Below are 20000 nucleotides of genomic sequence, written 5' to 3'. Positions count from 1 at the left end.
CAATATGCACAAGTAGTCCTTCATGAAAGGGGCTGGAAGCTGTTTTCATTTTGACACGAGAGAGAGAGAGAGAGAGAGAGAGAGAGACTACCTTGCATTGTCAATTGCTAAATCTGTATATGGATAAGTAGCCTATGGTTGTCAACTTATTTCGTACGGCCATACCAGCCTGGCAACGCCCGATCTCGTCTGATCTCGGAAGCTAAGCAGGGTCGGGCCTGGTTAGTACTTGGATGGGAGACCGCCTGGGAATACCAGGTGCTGTATGCTCTTTTGCTCATTCACTTAGAAACTGAAATCTTGCAATATGCACAAGTAGTCCTTCATGAAAGGGGCTGGAAGCTGTTTTCATTTTGACACGAGAGAGAGAGAGAGACTACCTTGCATTGTCAATTGCTAAATCTGTATATGGATAAGTAGCCTATGGTTGTCAACTTATTTCGTACGGCCATACCAGCCTGGCAACGCCCGATCTCGTCTGATCTCGGAAGCTAAGCAGGGTCGGGCCTGGTTAGTACTTGGATGGGAGACCGCCTGGGAATACCAGGTGCTGTATGCTCTTTTGCTCATTCACTTAGAAACTGAAATCTTGCAATATGCACAAGTAGTCCTTCATGAAAGGGGCTGGAAGCTGTTTTCATTTTGACACGAGAGAGAGAGAGAGAGACCACCTTGCATTGTCAATTGCTAAATCTGTATATGGATAAGTAGCCTATGGTTGTCAACTTATTTCGTACGGCCATACCAGCCTGGCAACGCCCGATCTCGTCTGATCTCGGAAGCTAAGCAGGGTCGGGCCTGGTTAGTACTTGGATGGGAGACCGCCTGGGAATACCAGGTGCTGTATGCTCTTTTGCTCATTCACTTAGAAACTGACATCTTGCAATATGCACAAGTAGTCCTTCATGAAAGGGGCTGGAAGCTGTTTTCATTTTGACACGAGAGAGAGAGAGAGAGAGAGACTACCTTGCATTGTCAATTGCTAAATCTGTATATGGATAAGTAGCCTATGGTTGTCAACTTATTTCGTACGGCCATACCAGCCTGGCAAAGCCCGATCTCGTCTGATCTCGGAAGCTAAGCAGGGTCGGGCCTGGTTAGTACTTGGATGGGAGACCGCCTGGGAATACCAGGTGCTGTATGCTCTTTTGCTCATTCACTTAGAAACTGACATCTTGCAATATGCACAAGTAGTCCTTCATGAAAGGGGCTGGAAGCTGTTTTCATTTTGACACGAGAGAGAGAGAGAGAGAGAGAGAGAGAGAGAGACTACCTTGCATTGTCAATTGCTAAATCTGTATATGGATAAGTAGCCTTTGGTTGTCAACTTATTTGGTACGGCCATACCAGCCTGGCAACGCCCGATCTCGTCTGATCTCGGAAGCTAAGCAGGGTCGGGCCTGGTTAGTACTTGGATGGGAGACCGCCTGGGAATACCAGGTGCTGTCTGCTCTTTTGCTCATTCACTTAGAAACTGAAATCTTGCAATATGCACAAGTAGTCCTTCATGAAAGGGGCTGGAAGCTGTTTTCATTTTGACACGAGAGAGAGAGAGAGAGAGAGAGAGAGAGAGAGAGAGAGAGAGAGAGAGAGAGAGAGAGAGAGAGAGAGAGAGAGACTACCTTGCATTGTCAATTGCTAAATCTGTATATGGATAAGTAGCCTATGGTTGTCAACTTATTTCGTACGGCCATACCAGCCTGGCAACGCCCGATCTCGTCTGATCTCGGAAGCTAAGCAGGGTCGGGCCTGGTTAGTACTTGGATGGGAGACCGCCTGGGAATACCAGGTGCTGTATGCTCTTTTGCTCATTCACTTAGAAACTGAAATCTTGCAATATGCACAAGTAGTCCTTCATGAAAGGGGCTGGAAGCTGTTTTCATTTTGACACGAGAGAGAGAGAGAGACTACCTTGCATTGTCAATTGCTAAATCTGTATATGGATAAGTAGCCTATGGTTGTCAACTTATTTCGTACGGCCATACCAGCCTGGCAACGCCTGATCTCGTCTGATCTCGGAAGCTAAGCAGGGTCGGGCCTGGTTAGTACTTGGATGGGAGACCGCCTGGGAATACCAGGTGCTGTATGCTCTTTTGCTCATTCACTTAGAAACTGACATCTTGCAATATGCACAAGTAGTCCTTCATGAAAGGGGCTGGAAGCTGTTTTCATTTTGACACGAGAGAGAGAGAGAGAGAGACTACCTTGCATTGTCAATTGCTAAATCTGTATATGGATAAGTAGCCTATGGTTGTCAACTTATTTCGTACGGCCATACCAGCCTGGCAACGCCCGATCTCGTCTGATCTCGGAAGCTAAGCAGGGTCGGGCCTGGTTAGTACTTGGATGGGAGACCGCCTGGGAATACCAGGTGCTGTATGCTCTTTTGCTCATTCACTTAGAAACTGACATCTTGCAATATGCACAAGTAGTCCTTCATGAAAGGGGCTGGAAGCTGTTTTCATTTTGACACGAGAGAGAGAGAGAGACTACCTTGCATTGTCAATTGCTAAATCTGTATATGGATAAGTAGCCTATGGTTGTCAACTTATTTCGTACGGCCATACCAGCCTGGCAACGCCCTATCTCGTCTGATCTCGGAAGCTAAGCAGGGTCGGGCCTGGTTAGTACTTGGATGGGAGACCGCCTGGGAATACCAGGTGCTGTATGCTCTTTTGCTCATTCACTTAGAAACTGAAATCTTGCAATATGCACAAGTAGTCCTTCATGAAAGGGGCTGGAAGCTGTTTTCATTTTGACACGAGAGAGAGAGAGAGAGAGAGAGAGAGAGAGAGAGACTACCTTGCATTGTCAATTGCTAAATCTATATATGGATAAGTAGCCTTTGGTTGTCAACTTATTTGGTACGGCCATACCAGCCTGGCAACGCCCGATCTCGTCTGATCTCGGAAGCTAAGCAGGGTCGGGCCTGGTTAGTACTTGGATGGGAGACCGCCTGGGAATACCAGGTGCTGTATGCTCTTTTGCTCATTCACTTAGAAACTGAAATCTTGCAATATGCACAAGTAGTCCTTCATGAAAGGGGCTGGAAGCTGTTTTCATTTTGACACGAGAGAGAGAGAGAGAGAGAGAGAGAGAGAGAGAGAGAGAGAGAGAGAGAGAGAGAGAGAGAGAGAGAGAGAGAGACTACCTTGCATTGTCAATTGCTAAATCTGTATATGGATAAGTAGCCTATGGTTGTCAACTTATTTCGTACGGCCATACCAGCCTGGCAACGCCCGATCTCGTCTGATCTCGGAAGCTAAGCAGGGTCGGGCCTGGTTAATACTTGGATGGGAGACCGCCTGGGAATACCAGGTGCTGTATGCTCTTTTGCTCATTCACTTAGAAACTGACATCTTGCAATATGCACAAGTAGTCCTTCATGAAAGGGGCTGGAAGCTGTTTTCATTTTGACACGAGAGAGAGAGAGAGAGAGAGAGACTACCTTGCATTGTCAATTGCTAAATCTGTATATGGATAAGTAGCCTATGGTTGTCAACTTATTTCGTACGGCCATACCAGCCTGGCAACGCCCGATCTCGTCTGATCTCGGAAGCTAAGCAGGGTCGGGCCTGGTTAGTACTTGGATGGGAGACCGCCTGGGAATACCAGGTGCTGTATGCTCTTTTGCTCATTCACTTAGAAACTGACATCTTGCAATATGCACAAGTAGTCCTTCATGAAAGGGGCTGGAAGCTGTTTTCATTTTGACACGAGAGAGAGAGAGAGACTACCTTGCATTGTCAATTGCTAAATCTGTATATGGATAAGTAGCCTATGGTTGTCAACTTATTTCGTACGGCCATACCAGCCTGGCAACGCCCTATCTCGTCTGATCTCGGAAGCTAAGCAGGGTCGGGCCTGGTTAGTACTTGGATGGGAGACCGCCTGGGAATACCAGGTGCTGTATGCTCTTTTGCTCATTCACTTAGAAACTGAAATCTTGCAATATGCACAAGTAGTCCTTCATGAAAGGGGCTGGAAGCTGTTTTCATTTTGACACGAGAGAGAGAGAGAGAGAGAGAGAGAGAGAGAGAGACTACCTTGCATTGTCAATTGCTAAATCTGTATATGGATAAGTAGCCTTTGGTTGTCAACTTATTTGGTACGGCCATACCAGCCTGGCAACGCCCGATCTCGTCTGATCTCGGAAGCTAAGCAGGGTCGGGCCTGGTTAGTACTTGGATGGGAGACCGCCTGGGAATACCAGGTGCTGTCTGCTCTTTTGCTCATTCACTTAGAAACTGAAATCTTGCAATATGCACAAGTAGTCCTTCATGAAAGGGGCTGGAAGCTGTTTTCATTTTGACACGAGAGAGAGAGAGAGAGAGAGAGAGAGAGAGAGAGAGAGAGAGAGAGAGAGAGAGAGAGAGACTACCTTGCATTGTCAATTGCTAAATCTGTATATGGATAAGTAGCCTATGGTTGTCAACTTATTTCGTACGGCCATACCAGCCTGGCAACGCCCGATCTCGTCTGATCTCGGAAGCTAAGCAGGGTCGGGCCTGGTTAATACTTGGATGGGAGACCGCCTGGGAATACCAGGTGCTGTATGCTCTTTTGCTCATTCACTTAGAAACTGAAATCTTGCAATATGCACAAGTAGTCCTTCATGAAAGGGGCTGGAAGCTGTTTTCATTTTGACACGAGAGAGAGAGAGAGACTACCTTGCATTGTCAATTGCTAAATCTGTATATGGATAAGTAGCCTATGGTTGTCAACTTATTTCGTACGGCCATACCAGCCTGGCAACGCCTGATCTCGTCTGATCTCGGAAGCTAAGCAGGGTCGGGCCTGGTTAGTACTTGGATGGGAGACCGCCTGGGAATACCAGGTGCTGTATGCTCTTTTGCTCATTCACTTAGAAACTGACATCTTGCAATATGCACAAGTAGTCCTTCATGAAAGGGGCTGGAAGCTGTTTTCATTTTGACACGAGAGAGAGAGAGAGAGAGAGAGACTACCTTGCATTGTCAATTGCTAAATCTGTATATGGATAAGTAGCCTATGGTTGTCAACTTATTTCGTACGGCCATACCAGCCTGGCAACGCCCGATCTCGTCTGATCTCGGAAGCTAAGCAGGGTCGGGCCTGGTTAGTACTTGGATGGGAGACCGCCTGGGAATACCAGGTGCTGTATGCTCTTTTGCTCATTCACTTAGAAACTGACATCTTGCAATATGCACAAGTAGTCCTTCATGAAAGGGGCTGGAAGCTGTTTTCATTTTGACACGTCAGAGAGAGAGAGACTACCTTGCATTGTCAATTGCTAAATCTGTATATGGATAAGTAGCCTATGGTTGTCAACTTATTTCGTACGGCCATACCAGCCTGGCAACGCCCTATCTCGTCTGATCTCGGAAGCTAAGCAGGGTCGGGCCTGGTTAGTACTTGGATGGGAGACCGCCTGCTGTATGCTCTTTTGCTCATTCACTTAGAAACTGAAATCTTGCAATATGCACAAGTAGTCCTTCATGAAAGGGGCTGGAAGCTGTTTTCATTTTGACACGAGAGAGAGAGAGAGAGAGAGAGAGAGAGAGAGAGAGAGAGAGAGAGAGAGAGAGAGACTACCTTGCATTGTCAATTGCTAAATCTGTATATGGATAAGTAGCCTTTGGTTGTCAACTTATTTGGTACGGCCATACCAGCCTGGCAACGCCCGATCTCGTCTGATCTCGGAAGCTAAGCAGGGTCGGGCCTGGTTAGTACTTGGATGGGAGACCGCCTGGGAATACCAGGTGCTGTATGCTCTTTTGCTCATTCACTTAGAAACTGACATCTTGCAATATGCACAAGTAGTCCTTCATGAAAGGGGCTGGAAGCTGTTTTCATTTTGACACGAGAGAGAGAGAGAGAGAGAGAGACTACCTTGCATTGTCAATTGCTAAATCTGTATATGGATAAGTAGCCTATGGTTGTCAACTTATTTCGTACGGCCATACCAGCCTGGCAACGCCCGATCTCGTCTGATCTCGGAAGCTAAGCAGGGTCGGGCCTGGTTAGTACTTGGATGGGAGACCGCCTGGGAATACCAGGTGCTGTATGCTCTTTTGCTCATTCACTTAGAAACTGACATCTTGCAATATGCACAAGTAGTCCTTCATGAAAGGGGCTGGAAGCTGTTTTCATTTTGACACGAGAGAGAGAGAGAGACTACCTTGCATTGTCAATTGCTAAATCTGTATATGGATAAGTAGCCTATGGTTGTCAACTTATTTCGTACGGCCATACCAGCCTGGCAACGCCCTATCTCGTCTGATCTCGGAAGCTAAGCAGGGTCGGGCCTGGTTAGTACTTGGATGGGAGACCGCCTGGGAATACCAGGTGCTGTATGCTCTTTTGCTCATTCACTTAGAAACTGAAATCTTGCAATATGCACAAGTAGTCCTTCATGAAAGGGGCTGGAAGCTGTTTTCATTTTGACACGAGAGAGAGAGAGAGAGAGAGAGAGAGAGAGACTACCTTGCATTGTCAATTGCTAAATCTGTATATGGATAAGTAGCCTTTGGTTGTCAACTTATTTGGTACGGCCATACCAGCCTGGCAACGCCCGATCTCGTCTGATCTCGGAAGCTAAGCAGGGTCGGGCCTGGTTAGTACTTGGATGGGAGACCGCCTGGGAATACCAGGTGCTGTCTGCTCTTTTGCTCATTCACTTAGAAACTGAAATCTTGCAATATGCACAAGTAGTCCTTCATGAAAGGGGCTGGAAGCTGTTTTCATTTTGACACGAGAGAGAGAGAGAGAGAGAGAGAGAGAGAGAGAGAGAGAGAGAGAGAGAGAGAGAGAGAGAGAGAGAGAGAGAGAGAGAGAGACTACCTTGCATTGTCAATTGCTAAATCTGTATATGGATAAGTAGCCTATGGTTGTCAACTTATTTCGTACGGCCATACCAGCCTGGCAACGCCCTATCTCGTCTGATCTCGGAAGCTAAGCAGGGTCGGGCCTGGTTAGTACTTGGATGGGAGACCGCCTGGGAATACCAGGTGCTGTATGCTCTTTTGCTCATTCACTTAGAAACTGAAATCTTGCAATATGCACAAGTAGTCCTTCATGAAAGGGGCTGGAAGCTGTTTTCATTTTGACACGAGAGAGAGAGAGAGAGACCACCTTGCATTGTCAATTGCTAAATCTGTATATGGATAAGTAGCCTATGGTTGTCAACTTATTTCGTACGGCCATACCAGCCTGGCAACGCCCGATCTCGTCTGATCTCGGAAGCTAAGCAGGGTCGGGCCTGGTTAGTACTTGGATGGGAGACCGCCTGGGAATACCAGGTGCTGTATGCTCTTTTGCTCATTCACTTAGAAACTGAAATCTTGCAATATGCACAAGTAGTCCTTCATGAAAGGGGCTGGAAGCTGTTTTCATTTTGACACGAGAGAGAGAGAGAGAGAGAGAGAGAGAGAGAGAGAGAGAGAGAGAGAGAGAGAGAGAGAGAGAGAGACTACCTTGCATTGTCAATTGCTAAATCTGTATATGGATAAGTAGCCTATGGTTGTCAACTTATTTCGTACGGCCATACCAGCCTGGCAACGCCCGATCTCGTCTGATCTCGGAAGCTAAGCAGGGTCGGGCCTGGTTAATACTTGGATGGGAGACCGCCTGGGAATACCAGGTGCTGTATGCTCTTTTGCTCATTCACTTAGAAACTGACATCTTGCAATATGCACAAGTAGTCCTTCATGAAAGGGGCTGGAAGCTGTTTTCATTTTGACACGAGAGAGAGAGAGAGAGAGAGAGACTACCTTGCATTGTCAATTGCTAAATCTGTATATGGATAAGTAGCCTATGGTTGTCAACTTATTTCGTACGGCCATACCAGCCTGGCAACGCCCGATCTCGTCTGATCTCGGAAGCTAAGCAGGGTCGGGCCTGGTTAGTACTTGGATGGGAGACCGCCTGGGAATACCAGGTGCTGTATGCTCTTTTGCTCATTCACTTAGAAACTGACATCTTGCAATATGCACAAGTAGTCCTTCATGAAAGGGGCTGGAAGCTGTTTTCATTTTGACACGAGAGAGAGAGAGAGACTACCTTGCATTGTCAATTGCTAAATCTGTATATGGATAAGTAGCCTATGGTTGTCAACTTATTTCGTACGGCCATACCAGCCTGGCAACGCCCTATCTCGTCTGATCTCGGAAGCTAAGCAGGGTCGGGCCTGGTTAGTACTTGGATGGGAGACCGCCTGGGAATACCAGGTGCTGTATGCTCTTTTGCTCATTCACTTAGAAACTGAAATCTTGCAATATGCACAAGTAGTCCTTCATGAAAGGGGCTGGAAGCTGTTTTCATTTTGACACGAGAGAGAGAGAGAGAGAGAGAGAGAGAGAGAGAGACTACCTTGCATTGTCAATTGCTAAATCTGTATATGGATAAGTAGCCTTTGGTTGTCAACTTATTTGGTACGGCCATACCAGCCTGGCAACGCCCGATCTCGTCTGATCTCGGAAGCTAAGCAGGGTCGGGCCTGGTTAGTACTTGGATGGGAGACCGCCTGGGAATACCAGGTGCTGTCTGCTCTTTTGCTCATTCACTTAGAAACTGAAATCTTGCAATATGCACAAGTAGTCCTTCATGAAAGGGGCTGGAAGCTGTTTTCATTTTGACACGAGAGAGAGAGAGAGAGAGAGAGAGAGAGAGAGAGAGAGAGAGAGAGAGAGAGAGAGAGAGAGAGAGAGAGAGACTACCTTGCATTGTCAATTGCTAAATCTGTATATGGATAAGTAGCCTATGGTTGTCAACTTATTTCGTACGGCCATACCAGCCTGGCAACGCCCGATCTCGTCTGATCTCGGAAGCTAAGCAGGGTCGGGCCTGGTTAATACTTGGATGGGAGACCGCCTGGGAATACCAGGTGCTGTATGCTCTTTTGCTCATTCACTTAGAAACTGAAATCTTGCAATATGCACAAGTAGTCCTTCATGAAAGGGGCTGGAAGCTGTTTTCATTTTGACACGAGAGAGAGAGAGAGACTACCTTGCATTGTCAATTGCTAAATCTGTATATGGATAAGTAGCCTATGGTTGTCAACTTATTTCGTACGGCCATACCAGCCTGGCAACGCCTGATCTCGTCTGATCTCGGAAGCTAAGCAGGGTCGGGCCTGGTTAGTACTTGGATGGGAGACCGCCTGGGAATACCAGGTGCTGTATGCTCTTTTGCTCATTCACTTAGAAACTGACATCTTGCAATATGCACAAGTAGTCCTTCATGAAAGGGGCTGGAAGCTGTTTTCATTTTGACACGAGAGAGAGAGAGAGAGAGAGAGACTACCTTGCATTGTCAATTGCTAAATCTGTATATGGATAAGTAGCCTATGGTTGTCAACTTATTTCGTACGGCCATACCAGCCTGGCAACGCCCGATCTCGTCTGATCTCGGAAGCTAAGCAGGGTCGGGCCTGGTTAGTACTTGGATGGGAGACCGCCTGGGAATACCAGGTGCTGTATGCTCTTTTGCTCATTCACTTAGAAACTGACATCTTGCAATATGCACAAGTAGTCCTTCATGAAAGGGGCTGGAAGCTGTTTTCATTTTGACACGTCAGAGAGAGAGAGACTACCTTGCATTGTCAATTGCTAAATCTGTATATGGATAAGTAGCCTATGGTTGTCAACTTATTTCGTACGGCCATACCAGCCTGGCAACGCCCTATCTCGTCTGATCTCGGAAGCTAAGCAGGGTCGGGCCTGGTTAGTACTTGGATGGGAGACCGCCTGCTGTATGCTCTTTTGCTCATTCACTTAGAAACTGAAATCTTGCAATATGCACAAGTAGTCCTTCATGAAAGGGGCTGGAAGCTGTTTTCATTTTGACACGAGAGAGAGAGAGAGAGAGAGAGAGAGAGAGAGAGAGAGAGAGAGAGAGAGACTACCTTGCATTGTCAATTGCTAAATCTGTATATGGATAAGTAGCCTTTGGTTGTCAACTTATTTGGTACGGCCATACCAGCCTGGCAACGCCCGATCTCGTCTGATCTCGGAAGCTAAGCAGGGTCGGGCCTGGTTAGTACTTGGATGGGAGACCGCCTGGGAATACCAGGTGCTGTATGCTCTTTTGCTCATTCACTTAGAAACTGACATCTTGCAATATGCACAAGTAGTCCTTCATGAAAGGGGCTGGAAGCTGTTTTCATTTTGACACGAGAGAGAGAGAGAGAGAGAGAGACTACCTTGCATTGTCAATTGCTAAATCTGTATATGGATAAGTAGCCTATGGTTGTCAACTTATTTCGTACGGCCATACCAGCCTGGCAACGCCCGATCTCGTCTGATCTCGGAAGCTAAGCAGGGTCGGGCCTGGTTAGTACTTGGATGGGAGACCGCCTGGGAATACCAGGTGCTGTATGCTCTTTTGCTCATTCACTTAGAAACTGACATCTTGCAATATGCACAAGTAGTCCTTCATGAAAGGGGCTGGAAGCTGTTTTCATTTTGACACGAGAGAGAGAGAGAGACTACCTTGCATTGTCAATTGCTAAATCTGTATATGGATAAGTAGCCTATGGTTGTCAACTTATTTCGTACGGCCATACCAGCCTGGCAACGCCCTATCTCGTCTGATCTCGGAAGCTAAGCAGGGTCGGGCCTGGTTAGTACTTGGATGGGAGACCGCCTGGGAATACCAGGTGCTGTATGCTCTTTTGCTCATTCACTTAGAAACTGAAATCTTGCAATATGCACAAGTAGTCCTTCATGAAAGGGGCTGGAAGCTGTTTTCATTTTGACACGAGAGAGAGAGAGAGAGAGAGAGAGAGAGAGACTACCTTGCATTGTCAATTGCTAAATCTGTATATGGATAAGTAGCCTTTGGTTGTCAACTTATTTGGTACGGCCATACCAGCCTGGCAACGCCCGATCTCGTCTGATCTCGGAAGCTAAGCAGGGTCGGGCCTGGTTAGTACTTGGATGGGAGACCGCCTGGGAATACCAGGTGCTGTCTGCTCTTTTGCTCATTCACTTAGAAACTGAAATCTTGCAATATGCACAAGTAGTCCTTCATGAAAGGGGCTGGAAGCTGTTTTCATTTTGACACGAGAGAGAGAGAGAGAGAGAGAGAGAGAGAGAGAGAGAGAGAGAGAGAGAGAGAGAGAGAGAGAGAGACTACCTTGCATTGTCAATTGCTAAATCTGTATATGGATAAGTAGCCTATGGTTGTCAACTTATTTCGTACGGCCATACCAGCCTGGCAACGCCCTATCTCGTCTGATCTCGGAAGCTAAGCAGGGTCGGGCCTGGTTAGTACTTGGATGGGAGACCGCCTGGGAATACCAGGTGCTGTATGCTCTTTTGCTCATTCACTTAGAAACTGAAATCTTGCAATATGCACAAGTAGTCCTTCATGAAAGGGGCTGGAAGCTGTTTTCATTTTGACACGAGAGAGAGAGAGAGAGACCACCTTGCATTGTCAATTGCTAAATCTGTATATGGATAAGTAGCCTATGGTTGTCAACTTATTTCGTACGGCCATACCAGCCTGGCAACGCCCGATCTCGTCTGATCTCGGAAGCTAAGCAGGGTCGGGCCTGGTTAGTACTTGGATGGGAGACCGCCTGGGAATACCAGGTGCTGTATGCTCTTTTGCTCATTCACTTAGAAACTGAAATCTTGCAATATGCACAAGTAGTCCTTCATGAAAGGGGCTGGAAGCTGTTTTCATTTTGACACGAGAGAGAGAGAGAGAGAGACTACCTTGCATTGTCAATTGCTAAATCTGTATATGGATAAGTAGCCTTTGGTTGTCAACTTATTTGGTACGGCCATACCAGCCTGGCAACGCCCGATCTCGTCTGATCTCGGAAGCTAAGCAGGGTCGGGCCTGGTTAGTACTTGGATGGGAGACCGCCTGGGAATACCAGGTGCTGTCTGCTCTTTTGCTCATTCACTTAGAAACTGACATCTTGCAATATGCACAAGTAGTCCTTCATGAAAGGGGCTGGAAGCTGTTTTCATTTTGACACGAGAGAGAGAGAGAGAGAGAGAGAGAGAGAGAGAGAGAGAGAGAGAGAGAGACTACCTTGCATTGTCAATTGCTAAATCTGTATATGGATAAGTAGCCTTTGGTTGTCAACTTATTTGGTACGGCCATACCAGCCTGGCAACGCCCGATCTCGTCTGATCTCGGAAGCTAAGCAGGGTCGGGCCTGGTTAGTACTTGGATGGGAGACCGCCTGGGAATACCAGGTGCTGTCTGCTCTTTTGCTCATTCACTTAGAAACTGAAATCTTGCAATATGCACAAGTAGTCCTTCATGAAAGGGGCTGGAAGCTGTTTTCATTTTGACACGAGAGAGAGAGAGAGACTACCTTGCATTGTCAATTGCTAAATCTGTATATGGATAAGTAGCCTATGGTTGTCAACTTATTTCGTACGGCCATACCAGCCTGGCAACGCCTGATCTCGTCTGATCTCGGAAGCTAAGCAGGGTCGGGCCTGGTTAGTACTTGGATGGGAGACCGCCTGGGAATACCAGGTGCTGTATGCTCTTTTGCTCATTCACTTAGAAACTGACATCTTGCAATATGCACAAGTAGTCCTTCATGAAAGGGGCTGGAAGCTGTTTTCATTTTGACACGAGAGAGAGAGAGAGAGAGAGAGACTACCTTGCATTGTCAATTGCTAAATCTGTATATGGATAAGTAGCCTATGGTTGTCAACTTATTTCGTACGGCCATACCAGCCTGGCAACGCCCGATCTCGTCTGATCTCGGAAGCTAAGCAGGGTCGGGCCTGGTTAGTACTTGGATGGGAGACCGCCTGGGAATACCAGGTGCTGTATGCTCTTTTGCTCATTCACTTAGAAACTGACATCTTGCAATATGCACAAGTAGTCCTTCATGAAAGGGGCTGGAAGCTGTTTTCATTTTGACACGAGAGAGAGAGAGAGACTACCTTGCATTGTCAATTGCTAAATCTGTATATGGATAAGTAGCCTATGGTTGTCAACTTATTTCGTACGGCCATACCAGCCTGGCAACGCCCTATCTCGTCTGATCTCGGAAGCTAAGCAGGGTCGGGCCTGGTTAGTACTTGGATGGGAGACCGCCTGGGAATACCAGGTGCTGTATGCTCTTTTGCTCATTCACTTAGAAACTGAAATCTTGCAATATGCACAAGTAGTCCTTCATGAAAGGGGCTGGAAGCTGTTTTCATTTTGACACGAGAGAGAGAGAGAGAGACCACCTTGCATTGTCAATTGCTAAATCTGTATATGGATAAGTAGCCTATGGTTGTCAACTTATTTCGTACGGCCATACCAGCCTGGCAACGCCCGATCTCGTCTGATCTCGGAAGCTAAGCAGGGTCGGGCCTGGTTAGTACTTGGATGGGAGACCGCCTGGGAATACCAGGTGCTGTATGCTCTTTTGCTTATTCACTTAGAAACTGACATCTTGCAATATGCACAAGTAGTCCTTCATGAAAGGGGCTGGAAGCTGTTTTCATTTTGACACGAGAGAGAGAGAGAGAGAGACTACCTTGCATTGTCAATTGCTAAATCTGTATATGGATAAGTAGCCTATGGTTGTCAACTTATTTCGTACGGCCATACCAGCCTGGCAACGCCCTATCTCGTCTGATCTCGGAAGCTAAGCAGGGTCGGGCCTGGTTAGTACTTGGATGGGAGACCGCCTGGGAATACCAGGTGCTGTATGCTCTTTTGCTCATTCACTTAGAAACTGAAATCTTGCAATATGCACAAGTAGTCCTTCATGAAAGGGGCTGGAAGCTGTTTTCATTTTGACACGAGAGAGAGAGAGAGAGACCACCTTGCATTGTCAATTGCTAAATCTGTATATGGATAAGTAGCCTATGGTTGTCAACTTATTTCGTACGGCCATACCAGCCTGGCAACGCCCGATCTCGTCTGATCTCGGAAGCTAAGCAGGGTCGGGCCTGGTTAGTACTTGGATGGGAGACCGCCTGGGAATACCAGGTGCTGTATGCTCTTTTGCTCATTCACTTAGAAACGGACATCTTGCAATATGCACAAGTAGTCCTTCATGAAAGGGGCTGGAAGCTGTTTTCATTTTGACACGAGAGAGAGAGAGAGAGAGACTACCTTGCATTGTCAATTGCTAAATCTGTATATGGATAAGTAGCCTTTGGTTGTCAACTTATTTGGTACGGCCATACCAGCCTGGCAACGCCCGATCTCGTCTGATCTCGGAAGCTAAGCAGGGTCGGGCCTGGTTAGTACTTGGATGGGAGACCGCCTGGGAATACCAGGTGCTGTCTGCTCTTTTGCTCATTCACTTAGAAACTGACATCTTGCAATATGCACAAGTAGTCCTTCATGAAAGGGGCTGGAAGCTGTTTTCATTTTGACACGAGAGAGAGAGAGAGAGAGACTACCTTGCATTGTCAATTGCTAAATCTGTATATGGATAAGTAGCCTTTGGTTGTCAACTTATTTGGTACGGCCATACCAGCCTGGCAACGCCCGATCTCGTCTGATCTCGGAAGCTAAGCAGGGTCGGGCCTGGTTAGTACTTGGATGGGAGACCGCCTGGGAATACCAGGTGCTGTCTGCTCTTTTGCTCATTCACTTAGAAACTGAAATCTTGCAATATGCACAAGTAGTCCTTCATGAAAGGGGCTGGAAGCTGTTTTCATTTTGACACGAGAGAGAGAGAGAGAGAGAGAGAGAGAGAGACTACCTTGCATTGTCAATTGCTAAATCTGTATATGGATAAGTAGCCTATGGTTGTCAACTTATTTCGTACGGCCATACCAGCCTGGCAACGCCCGATCTCGTCTGATCTCGGAAGCTAAGCAGGGTCGGGCCTGGTTAGTACTTGGATGGGAGACCGCCTGGGAATACCAGGTGCTGTATGCTCTTTTGCTCATTCACTTAGAAACTGAAATCTTGCAATATGCACAAGTAGTCCTTCATGAAAGGGGCTGGAAGCTGTTTTCATTTAGACACGAGAGAGAGAGAGAGACTACCTTGCATTGTCAATTGCTAAATCTGTATATGGATAAGTAGCCTATGGTTGTCAACTTATTTCGTACGGCCATACCAGCCTGGCAACGCCCGATCTCGTCTGATCTCGGAAGCTAAGCAGGGTCGGGCCTGGTTAGTACTTGGATGGGAGACCGCCTGGGAATACCAGGTGCTGTATGCTCTTTTGCTCATTCACTTAGAAACTGACATCTTGCAATATGCACAAGTAGTCCTTCATGAAAGGGGCTGGAAGCTGTTTTCATTTTGACACGAGAGAGAGAGAGAGAGAGAGAGAGAGAGAGAGACTACCTTGCATTGTCAATTGCTAAATCTGTATATGGATAAGTAGCCTATGGTTGTCAACTTATTTGGTACGGCCATACCAGCCTGGCAACGCCCGATCTCGTCTGATCTCGGAAGCTAAGCAGGGTCGGGCCTGGTTAGTACTTGGATGGGAGACCGCCTGGGAATACCAGGTGCTGTCTGCTCTTTTGCTCATTCACTTAGAAACTGAAATCTTGCAATATGCACAAGTAGTCCTTCATGAAAGGGGCTGGAAGCTGTTTTCATTTTGACACGAGAGAGAGAGAGAGAGAGAGAGAGAGAGAGAGAGAGAGAGAGAGAGAGAGAGAGAGAGAGACTACCTTGCATTGTCAATTGCTAAATCTGTATATGGATAAGTAGCCTATGGTTGTCAACTTATTTCGTACGGCCATACCAGCCTGGCAACGCCCGATTTCGTCTGATCTCGGAAGCTAAGCAGGGTCGGGCCTGGTTAGTACTTGGATGGGAGACCGCCTGGGAATACCAGGTGCTGTATGCTCTTTTGCTCATTCACTTAGAAACTGAAATCTTGCAATATGCACAAGTAGTCCTTCATGAAAGGGGCTGGAAGCTGTTTTCATTTTGACACGAGAGAGAGAGAGAGACTACCTTGCATTGTCAATTGCTAAATCTGTATATGGATAAGTAGCCTATGGTTGTCAACTTATTTCGTACGGCCATACCAGCCTGGCAACGCCCTATCTCGTCTGATCTCGGAAGCTAAGCAGGGTCGGGCCTGGTTAGTACTTGGATGGGAGACCGCCTGGGAATACCAGGTGCTGTATGCTCTTTTGCTCATTCACTTAGAAACTGACATCTTGCAATATGCACAAGTAGTCCTTCATGAAAGGGGCTGGAAGCTGTTTTCATTTTGACACGAGAGAGAGAGAGAGAGAGAGACTACCTTGCATTGTCAATTGCTAAATCTGTATATGGATAAGTAGCCTATGGTTGTCAACTTATTTCGTACGGCCATACCAGCCTGGCAACGCCCGATCTCGTCTGATCTCGGAAGCTAAGCAGGGTCGGGCCTGGTTAGTACTTGGATGGGAGACCGCCTGGGAATACCAGGTGCTGTATGCTCTTTTGCTCATTCACTTAGAAACTGACATCTTGCAATATGCACAAGTAGTCCTTCATGAAAGGGGCTGGAAGCTGTTTTCATTTTGACACGAGAGAGAGAGAGAGAGAGAGAGAGAGACTACCTTGCATTGTCAATTGCTAAATCTGTATATGGATAAGTAGCCTATGGTTGTCAACTTATTTGGTACGGCCATACCAGCCTGGCAACGCCCGATCTCGTCTGATCTCGGAAGCTAAGCAGGGTCGGGCCTGGTTAGTACTTGGATGGGAGACCGCCTGGGAATACCAGGTGCTGTATGCTCTTTTGCTCATTCATTTAGAAACTGAAATCTTGCAATATGCACAAGTAGTCCTTCATGAAAGGGGCTGGAAGCTGTTTTCATTTTGACACGAGAGAGAGAGAGAGAGACCACCTTGCATTGTCAATTGCTAAATCTGTATATGGATAAGTAGCCTATGGTTGTCAACTTATTTCGTACGGCCATACCAGCCTGGCAACGCCCGATCTCGTCTGATCTCGGAAGCTAAGCAGGGTCGGGCCTGGTTAGTACTTGGATGGGAGACCGCCTGGGAATACCAGGTGCTGTATGCTCTTTTGCTCATTCACTTAGAAACTGACATCTTGCAATATGCACAAGTAGTCCTTCATGAAAGGGGCTGGAAGCTGTTTTCATTTTGACACGAGAGAGAGAGAGAGAGAGAGAGAGAGACTACCTTGCATTGTCAATTGCTAAATCTGTATATGGATAAGTAGCCTATGGTTGTCAACTTATTTGGTACGGCCATACCAGCCTGGCAACGCCCGATCTCGTCTGATCTCGGAAGCTAAGCAGGGTCGGGCCTGGTTAGTACTTGGATGGGAGACCGCCTGGGAATACCAGGTGCTGTATGCTCTTTTGCTCATTCATTTAGAAACTGAAATCTTGCAATATGCACAAGTAGTCCTTCATGAAAGGGGCTGGAAGCTGTTTTCATTTTGACACGAGAGAGAGAGAGAGAGACCACCTTGCATTGTCAATTGCTAAATCTGTATATGGATAAGTAGCCTATGGTTGTCAACTTATTTCGTACGGCCATACCAGCCTGGCAACGCCCGATCTCGTCTGATCTCGGAAGCTAAGCAGGGTCGGGCCTGGTTAGTACTTGGATGGGAGACCGCCTGGGAATACCAGGTGCTGTATGCTCTTTTGCTCATTCACTTAGAAACTGACATCTTGCAATATGCACAAGTAGTCCTTCATGAAAGGGGCTGGAAGCTGTTTTCATTTTGACACGAGAGAGAGAGAGAGAGAGAGAGAGAGAGACTACCTTGCATTGTCAATTGCTAAATCTGTATATGGATAAGTAGCCTTTGGTTGTCAACTTATTTGGTACGGCCATACCAGCCTGGCAACGCCCGATCTCGTCTGATCTCGGAAGCTAAGCAGGGTCGGGCCTGGTTAGTACTTGGATGGGAGACCGCCTGGGAATACCAGGTGCTGTCTGCTCTTTTGCTCATTCACTTAGAAACTGAAATCTTGCAATATGCACAAGTAGTCCTTCATGAAAGGGGCTGGAAGCTGTTTTCATTTTGACACGAGAGAGAGAGAGAGAGAGAGACTACCTTGCATTGTCAATTGCGAAATCTGTATATGGATAAGTAGCCTATGGTTGTCAACTTATTTCGTACGGCCATACCAGCCTGGCAACGCCCGATCTCGTCTGATCTCGGAAGCTAAGCAGGGTCGGGCCTGGTTAGTACTTGGATGGGAGACCGCCTGGGAATACCAGGTGCTGTATGCTCTTTTGCTCATTCACTTACAAACTGAAATCTTGCAATATGCACAAGTAGTCCTTCATGAAAGGGGCTGGAAGCTGTTTTCATTTTGACACGAGAGAGAGAGAGAGACTACCTTGCATTGTCAATTGCTAAATCTGTATATGGATAAGTAGCCTATGGTTGTCAACATATTTCGTACGGCCATACCAGCCTGGCAACGCCTGATCTCGTCTGATCTCGGAAGCTAAGCAGGGTCGGGCCTGGTTAGTACTTGGATGGGAGACCGCCTGGGAATACCAGGTGCTGTATGCTCTTTTGCTCATTCACTTAGAAACTGACATCTTGCAATATGCACAAGTAGTCCTTCATGAAAGGGGCTGGAAGCTGTTTTCATTTTGACACGAGAGAGAGAGAGAGAGAGAGAGAGAGAGAGACTACCTTGCATTGTCAATTGCTAAATCTGTATATGGATAAGTAGCCTATGGTTGTCAACTTATTTCGTACGGCCATACCAGCCTGGCAACGCCCGATTTCGTCTGATCTCGGAAGCTAAGCAGGGTCGGGCCTGGTTAGTACTTGGATGGGAGACCGCCTGGGAATACCAGGTGCTGTATGCTCTTTTGCTCATTCACTTAGAAACTGAAATCTTGCAATATGCACAAGTAGTCCTTCATGAAAGGGGCTGGAAGCTGTTTTCATTTTGACACGAGAGAGAGAGAGAGACTACCTTGCATTGTCAATTGCTAAATCTGTATATGGATAAGTAGCCTATGGTTGTCAACTTATTTCGTACGGCCATACCAGCCTGGCAACGCCCTATCTCGTCTGATCTCGGAAGCTAAGCAGGGTCGGGCCTGGTTAGTACTTGGATGGGAGACCGCCTGGGAATACCAGGTGCTGTATGCTCTTTTGCTCATTCACTTAGAAACTGAAATCTTGCAATATGCACAAGTAGTCCTTCATGAAAGGGGCTGGAAGCTGTTTTCATTTTGACACGAGAGAGAGAGAGAGAGAGAGAGAGAGAGACTACCTTGCATTGTCAATTGCTAAATCTGTATATGGATAAGTAGCCTATGGTTGTCAACTTATTTCGTACGGCCATACCAGCCTGGCAACGCCCGATCTCGTCTGATCTCGGAAGCCAAGCAGGGTCGGGCCTGGTTAGTACTTGGATGGGAGACCGCCTGGGAATACCAGGTGCTGTATGCTCTTTTGCTCATTCACTTAGAAACTGACATCTTGCAATATGCACAAGTAGTCCTTCATGAAAGGGGCTGGAAGCTGTTTTCATTTTGACACGAGAGAGAGAGAGAGAGAGAGACTACCTTGCATTGTCAATTGCTAAATCTGTATATGGATAAGTAGCCTATGGTTGTCAACTTATTTCGTACGGCCATACCAGCCTGGCAACGCCCGATCTCGTCTGATCTCGGAAGCTAAGCAGGGTCGGGCCTGGTTAGTACTTGGATGGGAGACCGCCTGGGAATACCAGGTGCTGTATGCTATTTTGCTCATTCACTTAGAAACTGACATCTTGCAATATGCACAAGTAGTCCTTCATGAAAGGGGCTGGAAGCTGTTTTCATTTTGACACGAGAGAGAGAGAGAGAGACAGAGAGAGAGACTACCTTGCATTGTCAATTGCTAAATCTGTATATGGATAAGTAGCCTATGGTTGTCAACTTATTTCGTACGGCCATACCAGCCTGGCAACGCCCGATCTCGTCTGATCTCGGAAGCTAAGCAGGGTCGGGCCTGGTTAGTACTTGGATGGGAGACCGCCTGGGAATACCAGGTGCTGTATGCTCTTTTGCTCATTCACTTAGAAACTGAAATCTTGCAATATGCACAAGTAGTCCTTCATGAAAGGGGCTGGAAGCTG

The 20000-nt window shown here is 47.0% G+C and overlaps 42 non-coding genes and 22 pseudogenes across 42 annotated transcripts; all 64 read left to right on the top strand.

Annotated features, from left to right (window-relative positions):
• Positions 1-151: 151 nt before the first annotated feature.
• On the top strand, positions 152-270 carry LOC146223570 (5S ribosomal RNA). Its single transcript, XR_014747044.1, has one exon. It is a non-coding gene; the product is annotated as a 5S ribosomal RNA (ribosomal RNA).
• A 170-nt stretch (positions 271-440) lies between these two features.
• Positions 441-559, top strand: LOC146223569 (5S ribosomal RNA). Its single transcript, XR_014747043.1, has one exon. It is a non-coding gene; the product is annotated as a 5S ribosomal RNA (ribosomal RNA).
• Positions 560-731: 172 nt separating this feature from the next.
• Positions 732-850, top strand: LOC146223568 (5S ribosomal RNA). The gene has a single exon (XR_014747042.1). It is a non-coding gene; the product is annotated as a 5S ribosomal RNA (ribosomal RNA).
• Positions 851-1026: 176 nt separating this feature from the next.
• On the top strand, positions 1027-1145 carry LOC146223567 (5S ribosomal RNA). The gene has a single exon (XR_014750016.1). It is a non-coding gene; the product is annotated as a 5S ribosomal RNA (ribosomal RNA).
• Positions 1146-1333: 188 nt separating this feature from the next.
• Positions 1334-1452, top strand: LOC146223566 (5S ribosomal RNA; annotated as a pseudogene).
• Positions 1453-1682: 230 nt separating this feature from the next.
• On the top strand, positions 1683-1801 carry LOC146223565 (5S ribosomal RNA). The gene has a single exon (XR_014747041.1). It is a non-coding gene; the product is annotated as a 5S ribosomal RNA (ribosomal RNA).
• Positions 1802-1971: 170 nt separating this feature from the next.
• On the top strand, positions 1972-2090 carry LOC146223564 (5S ribosomal RNA). The gene has a single exon (XR_014749569.1). It is a non-coding gene; the product is annotated as a 5S ribosomal RNA (ribosomal RNA).
• A 174-nt stretch (positions 2091-2264) lies between these two features.
• On the top strand, positions 2265-2383 carry LOC146223563 (5S ribosomal RNA). The gene has a single exon (XR_014747040.1). It is a non-coding gene; the product is annotated as a 5S ribosomal RNA (ribosomal RNA).
• Positions 2384-2553: 170 nt separating this feature from the next.
• Positions 2554-2672, top strand: LOC146223562 (5S ribosomal RNA; annotated as a pseudogene).
• A 190-nt stretch (positions 2673-2862) lies between these two features.
• On the top strand, positions 2863-2981 carry LOC146223561 (5S ribosomal RNA). Its single transcript, XR_014750114.1, has one exon. It is a non-coding gene; the product is annotated as a 5S ribosomal RNA (ribosomal RNA).
• A 230-nt stretch (positions 2982-3211) lies between these two features.
• On the top strand, positions 3212-3330 carry LOC146223560 (5S ribosomal RNA). Its single transcript, XR_014750203.1, has one exon. It is a non-coding gene; the product is annotated as a 5S ribosomal RNA (ribosomal RNA).
• A 178-nt stretch (positions 3331-3508) lies between these two features.
• On the top strand, positions 3509-3627 carry LOC146223559 (5S ribosomal RNA). Its single transcript, XR_014747039.1, has one exon. It is a non-coding gene; the product is annotated as a 5S ribosomal RNA (ribosomal RNA).
• A 170-nt stretch (positions 3628-3797) lies between these two features.
• LOC146223558 (5S ribosomal RNA) lies at positions 3798-3916 on the top strand (annotated as a pseudogene).
• A 190-nt stretch (positions 3917-4106) lies between these two features.
• Positions 4107-4225, top strand: LOC146223557 (5S ribosomal RNA; annotated as a pseudogene).
• Positions 4226-4441: 216 nt separating this feature from the next.
• On the top strand, positions 4442-4560 carry LOC146223556 (5S ribosomal RNA). Its single transcript, XR_014750202.1, has one exon. It is a non-coding gene; the product is annotated as a 5S ribosomal RNA (ribosomal RNA).
• Positions 4561-4730: 170 nt separating this feature from the next.
• On the top strand, positions 4731-4849 carry LOC146223555 (5S ribosomal RNA). Its single transcript, XR_014749568.1, has one exon. It is a non-coding gene; the product is annotated as a 5S ribosomal RNA (ribosomal RNA).
• Positions 4850-5027: 178 nt separating this feature from the next.
• Positions 5028-5146, top strand: LOC146223554 (5S ribosomal RNA). The gene has a single exon (XR_014747038.1). It is a non-coding gene; the product is annotated as a 5S ribosomal RNA (ribosomal RNA).
• Positions 5147-5634: 488 nt separating this feature from the next.
• On the top strand, positions 5635-5753 carry LOC146223553 (5S ribosomal RNA). Its single transcript, XR_014750113.1, has one exon. It is a non-coding gene; the product is annotated as a 5S ribosomal RNA (ribosomal RNA).
• Positions 5754-5931: 178 nt separating this feature from the next.
• On the top strand, positions 5932-6050 carry LOC146223552 (5S ribosomal RNA). Its single transcript, XR_014747037.1, has one exon. It is a non-coding gene; the product is annotated as a 5S ribosomal RNA (ribosomal RNA).
• Positions 6051-6220: 170 nt separating this feature from the next.
• On the top strand, positions 6221-6339 carry LOC146223551 (5S ribosomal RNA; annotated as a pseudogene).
• A 186-nt stretch (positions 6340-6525) lies between these two features.
• Positions 6526-6644, top strand: LOC146223550 (5S ribosomal RNA; annotated as a pseudogene).
• A 238-nt stretch (positions 6645-6882) lies between these two features.
• On the top strand, positions 6883-7001 carry LOC146223549 (5S ribosomal RNA; annotated as a pseudogene).
• A 172-nt stretch (positions 7002-7173) lies between these two features.
• Positions 7174-7292, top strand: LOC146223548 (5S ribosomal RNA). Its single transcript, XR_014747035.1, has one exon. It is a non-coding gene; the product is annotated as a 5S ribosomal RNA (ribosomal RNA).
• Positions 7293-7514: 222 nt separating this feature from the next.
• LOC146223547 (5S ribosomal RNA) lies at positions 7515-7633 on the top strand. The gene has a single exon (XR_014750201.1). It is a non-coding gene; the product is annotated as a 5S ribosomal RNA (ribosomal RNA).
• Positions 7634-7811: 178 nt separating this feature from the next.
• LOC146223546 (5S ribosomal RNA) lies at positions 7812-7930 on the top strand. The gene has a single exon (XR_014747034.1). It is a non-coding gene; the product is annotated as a 5S ribosomal RNA (ribosomal RNA).
• Positions 7931-8100: 170 nt separating this feature from the next.
• Positions 8101-8219, top strand: LOC146223545 (5S ribosomal RNA; annotated as a pseudogene).
• Positions 8220-8409: 190 nt separating this feature from the next.
• On the top strand, positions 8410-8528 carry LOC146223544 (5S ribosomal RNA; annotated as a pseudogene).
• Positions 8529-8756: 228 nt separating this feature from the next.
• On the top strand, positions 8757-8875 carry LOC146223543 (5S ribosomal RNA). Its single transcript, XR_014750200.1, has one exon. It is a non-coding gene; the product is annotated as a 5S ribosomal RNA (ribosomal RNA).
• Positions 8876-9045: 170 nt separating this feature from the next.
• On the top strand, positions 9046-9164 carry LOC146223542 (5S ribosomal RNA). Its single transcript, XR_014749567.1, has one exon. It is a non-coding gene; the product is annotated as a 5S ribosomal RNA (ribosomal RNA).
• A 178-nt stretch (positions 9165-9342) lies between these two features.
• Positions 9343-9461, top strand: LOC146223541 (5S ribosomal RNA). The gene has a single exon (XR_014747033.1). It is a non-coding gene; the product is annotated as a 5S ribosomal RNA (ribosomal RNA).
• Positions 9462-9943: 482 nt separating this feature from the next.
• Positions 9944-10062, top strand: LOC146223540 (5S ribosomal RNA). Its single transcript, XR_014750112.1, has one exon. It is a non-coding gene; the product is annotated as a 5S ribosomal RNA (ribosomal RNA).
• A 178-nt stretch (positions 10063-10240) lies between these two features.
• LOC146223539 (5S ribosomal RNA) lies at positions 10241-10359 on the top strand. Its single transcript, XR_014747032.1, has one exon. It is a non-coding gene; the product is annotated as a 5S ribosomal RNA (ribosomal RNA).
• Positions 10360-10529: 170 nt separating this feature from the next.
• LOC146223538 (5S ribosomal RNA) lies at positions 10530-10648 on the top strand (annotated as a pseudogene).
• Positions 10649-10834: 186 nt separating this feature from the next.
• LOC146223537 (5S ribosomal RNA) lies at positions 10835-10953 on the top strand (annotated as a pseudogene).
• A 222-nt stretch (positions 10954-11175) lies between these two features.
• On the top strand, positions 11176-11294 carry LOC146223536 (5S ribosomal RNA; annotated as a pseudogene).
• Positions 11295-11466: 172 nt separating this feature from the next.
• LOC146223535 (5S ribosomal RNA) lies at positions 11467-11585 on the top strand. The gene has a single exon (XR_014747031.1). It is a non-coding gene; the product is annotated as a 5S ribosomal RNA (ribosomal RNA).
• A 174-nt stretch (positions 11586-11759) lies between these two features.
• On the top strand, positions 11760-11878 carry LOC146223534 (5S ribosomal RNA; annotated as a pseudogene).
• A 206-nt stretch (positions 11879-12084) lies between these two features.
• On the top strand, positions 12085-12203 carry LOC146223533 (5S ribosomal RNA; annotated as a pseudogene).
• Positions 12204-12373: 170 nt separating this feature from the next.
• Positions 12374-12492, top strand: LOC146223532 (5S ribosomal RNA). The gene has a single exon (XR_014749566.1). It is a non-coding gene; the product is annotated as a 5S ribosomal RNA (ribosomal RNA).
• A 178-nt stretch (positions 12493-12670) lies between these two features.
• On the top strand, positions 12671-12789 carry LOC146223531 (5S ribosomal RNA). The gene has a single exon (XR_014747030.1). It is a non-coding gene; the product is annotated as a 5S ribosomal RNA (ribosomal RNA).
• A 170-nt stretch (positions 12790-12959) lies between these two features.
• LOC146223530 (5S ribosomal RNA) lies at positions 12960-13078 on the top strand (annotated as a pseudogene).
• A 172-nt stretch (positions 13079-13250) lies between these two features.
• Positions 13251-13369, top strand: LOC146223529 (5S ribosomal RNA). The gene has a single exon (XR_014747029.1). It is a non-coding gene; the product is annotated as a 5S ribosomal RNA (ribosomal RNA).
• A 174-nt stretch (positions 13370-13543) lies between these two features.
• On the top strand, positions 13544-13662 carry LOC146223528 (5S ribosomal RNA; annotated as a pseudogene).
• A 172-nt stretch (positions 13663-13834) lies between these two features.
• LOC146223527 (5S ribosomal RNA) lies at positions 13835-13953 on the top strand. Its single transcript, XR_014747028.1, has one exon. It is a non-coding gene; the product is annotated as a 5S ribosomal RNA (ribosomal RNA).
• A 174-nt stretch (positions 13954-14127) lies between these two features.
• Positions 14128-14246, top strand: LOC146223526 (5S ribosomal RNA; annotated as a pseudogene).
• Positions 14247-14420: 174 nt separating this feature from the next.
• On the top strand, positions 14421-14539 carry LOC146223525 (5S ribosomal RNA; annotated as a pseudogene).
• A 186-nt stretch (positions 14540-14725) lies between these two features.
• Positions 14726-14844, top strand: LOC146223524 (5S ribosomal RNA). Its single transcript, XR_014747027.1, has one exon. It is a non-coding gene; the product is annotated as a 5S ribosomal RNA (ribosomal RNA).
• A 170-nt stretch (positions 14845-15014) lies between these two features.
• Positions 15015-15133, top strand: LOC146223523 (5S ribosomal RNA). The gene has a single exon (XR_014747026.1). It is a non-coding gene; the product is annotated as a 5S ribosomal RNA (ribosomal RNA).
• Positions 15134-15321: 188 nt separating this feature from the next.
• LOC146223522 (5S ribosomal RNA) lies at positions 15322-15440 on the top strand (annotated as a pseudogene).
• Positions 15441-15656: 216 nt separating this feature from the next.
• On the top strand, positions 15657-15775 carry LOC146223521 (5S ribosomal RNA). The gene has a single exon (XR_014749768.1). It is a non-coding gene; the product is annotated as a 5S ribosomal RNA (ribosomal RNA).
• A 170-nt stretch (positions 15776-15945) lies between these two features.
• Positions 15946-16064, top strand: LOC146223520 (5S ribosomal RNA; annotated as a pseudogene).
• Positions 16065-16240: 176 nt separating this feature from the next.
• On the top strand, positions 16241-16359 carry LOC146223519 (5S ribosomal RNA). Its single transcript, XR_014747024.1, has one exon. It is a non-coding gene; the product is annotated as a 5S ribosomal RNA (ribosomal RNA).
• A 182-nt stretch (positions 16360-16541) lies between these two features.
• On the top strand, positions 16542-16660 carry LOC146223518 (5S ribosomal RNA). The gene has a single exon (XR_014750111.1). It is a non-coding gene; the product is annotated as a 5S ribosomal RNA (ribosomal RNA).
• Positions 16661-16832: 172 nt separating this feature from the next.
• On the top strand, positions 16833-16951 carry LOC146223517 (5S ribosomal RNA). Its single transcript, XR_014747023.1, has one exon. It is a non-coding gene; the product is annotated as a 5S ribosomal RNA (ribosomal RNA).
• Positions 16952-17133: 182 nt separating this feature from the next.
• On the top strand, positions 17134-17252 carry LOC146223516 (5S ribosomal RNA). Its single transcript, XR_014750110.1, has one exon. It is a non-coding gene; the product is annotated as a 5S ribosomal RNA (ribosomal RNA).
• Positions 17253-17424: 172 nt separating this feature from the next.
• Positions 17425-17543, top strand: LOC146223515 (5S ribosomal RNA). The gene has a single exon (XR_014747022.1). It is a non-coding gene; the product is annotated as a 5S ribosomal RNA (ribosomal RNA).
• A 184-nt stretch (positions 17544-17727) lies between these two features.
• Positions 17728-17846, top strand: LOC146223514 (5S ribosomal RNA; annotated as a pseudogene).
• A 176-nt stretch (positions 17847-18022) lies between these two features.
• Positions 18023-18141, top strand: LOC146223513 (5S ribosomal RNA). The gene has a single exon (XR_014747021.1). It is a non-coding gene; the product is annotated as a 5S ribosomal RNA (ribosomal RNA).
• A 170-nt stretch (positions 18142-18311) lies between these two features.
• LOC146223512 (5S ribosomal RNA) lies at positions 18312-18430 on the top strand. Its single transcript, XR_014749565.1, has one exon. It is a non-coding gene; the product is annotated as a 5S ribosomal RNA (ribosomal RNA).
• A 186-nt stretch (positions 18431-18616) lies between these two features.
• Positions 18617-18735, top strand: LOC146223511 (5S ribosomal RNA). Its single transcript, XR_014749767.1, has one exon. It is a non-coding gene; the product is annotated as a 5S ribosomal RNA (ribosomal RNA).
• Positions 18736-18905: 170 nt separating this feature from the next.
• LOC146223510 (5S ribosomal RNA) lies at positions 18906-19024 on the top strand (annotated as a pseudogene).
• Positions 19025-19208: 184 nt separating this feature from the next.
• On the top strand, positions 19209-19327 carry LOC146223509 (5S ribosomal RNA). Its single transcript, XR_014749447.1, has one exon. It is a non-coding gene; the product is annotated as a 5S ribosomal RNA (ribosomal RNA).
• Positions 19328-19503: 176 nt separating this feature from the next.
• LOC146223508 (5S ribosomal RNA) lies at positions 19504-19622 on the top strand. The gene has a single exon (XR_014747020.1). It is a non-coding gene; the product is annotated as a 5S ribosomal RNA (ribosomal RNA).
• A 184-nt stretch (positions 19623-19806) lies between these two features.
• On the top strand, positions 19807-19925 carry LOC146223507 (5S ribosomal RNA). Its single transcript, XR_014747019.1, has one exon. It is a non-coding gene; the product is annotated as a 5S ribosomal RNA (ribosomal RNA).
• Positions 19926-20000: the final 75 nt, after the last annotated feature.

The sequence above is a fragment of the Hypomesus nipponensis genome, chromosome 25, assembly GCF_054491055.1.
Source record: "Hypomesus nipponensis isolate SF chromosome 25, ASM5449105v1, whole genome shotgun sequence".
Lineage (NCBI taxonomy): Eukaryota > Metazoa > Chordata > Actinopteri > Osmeriformes > Osmeridae > Hypomesus > Hypomesus nipponensis.
Note: the sequence above shows the minus strand (reverse complement) of the source record. Positions and strands in the feature narration are given on the sequence as shown.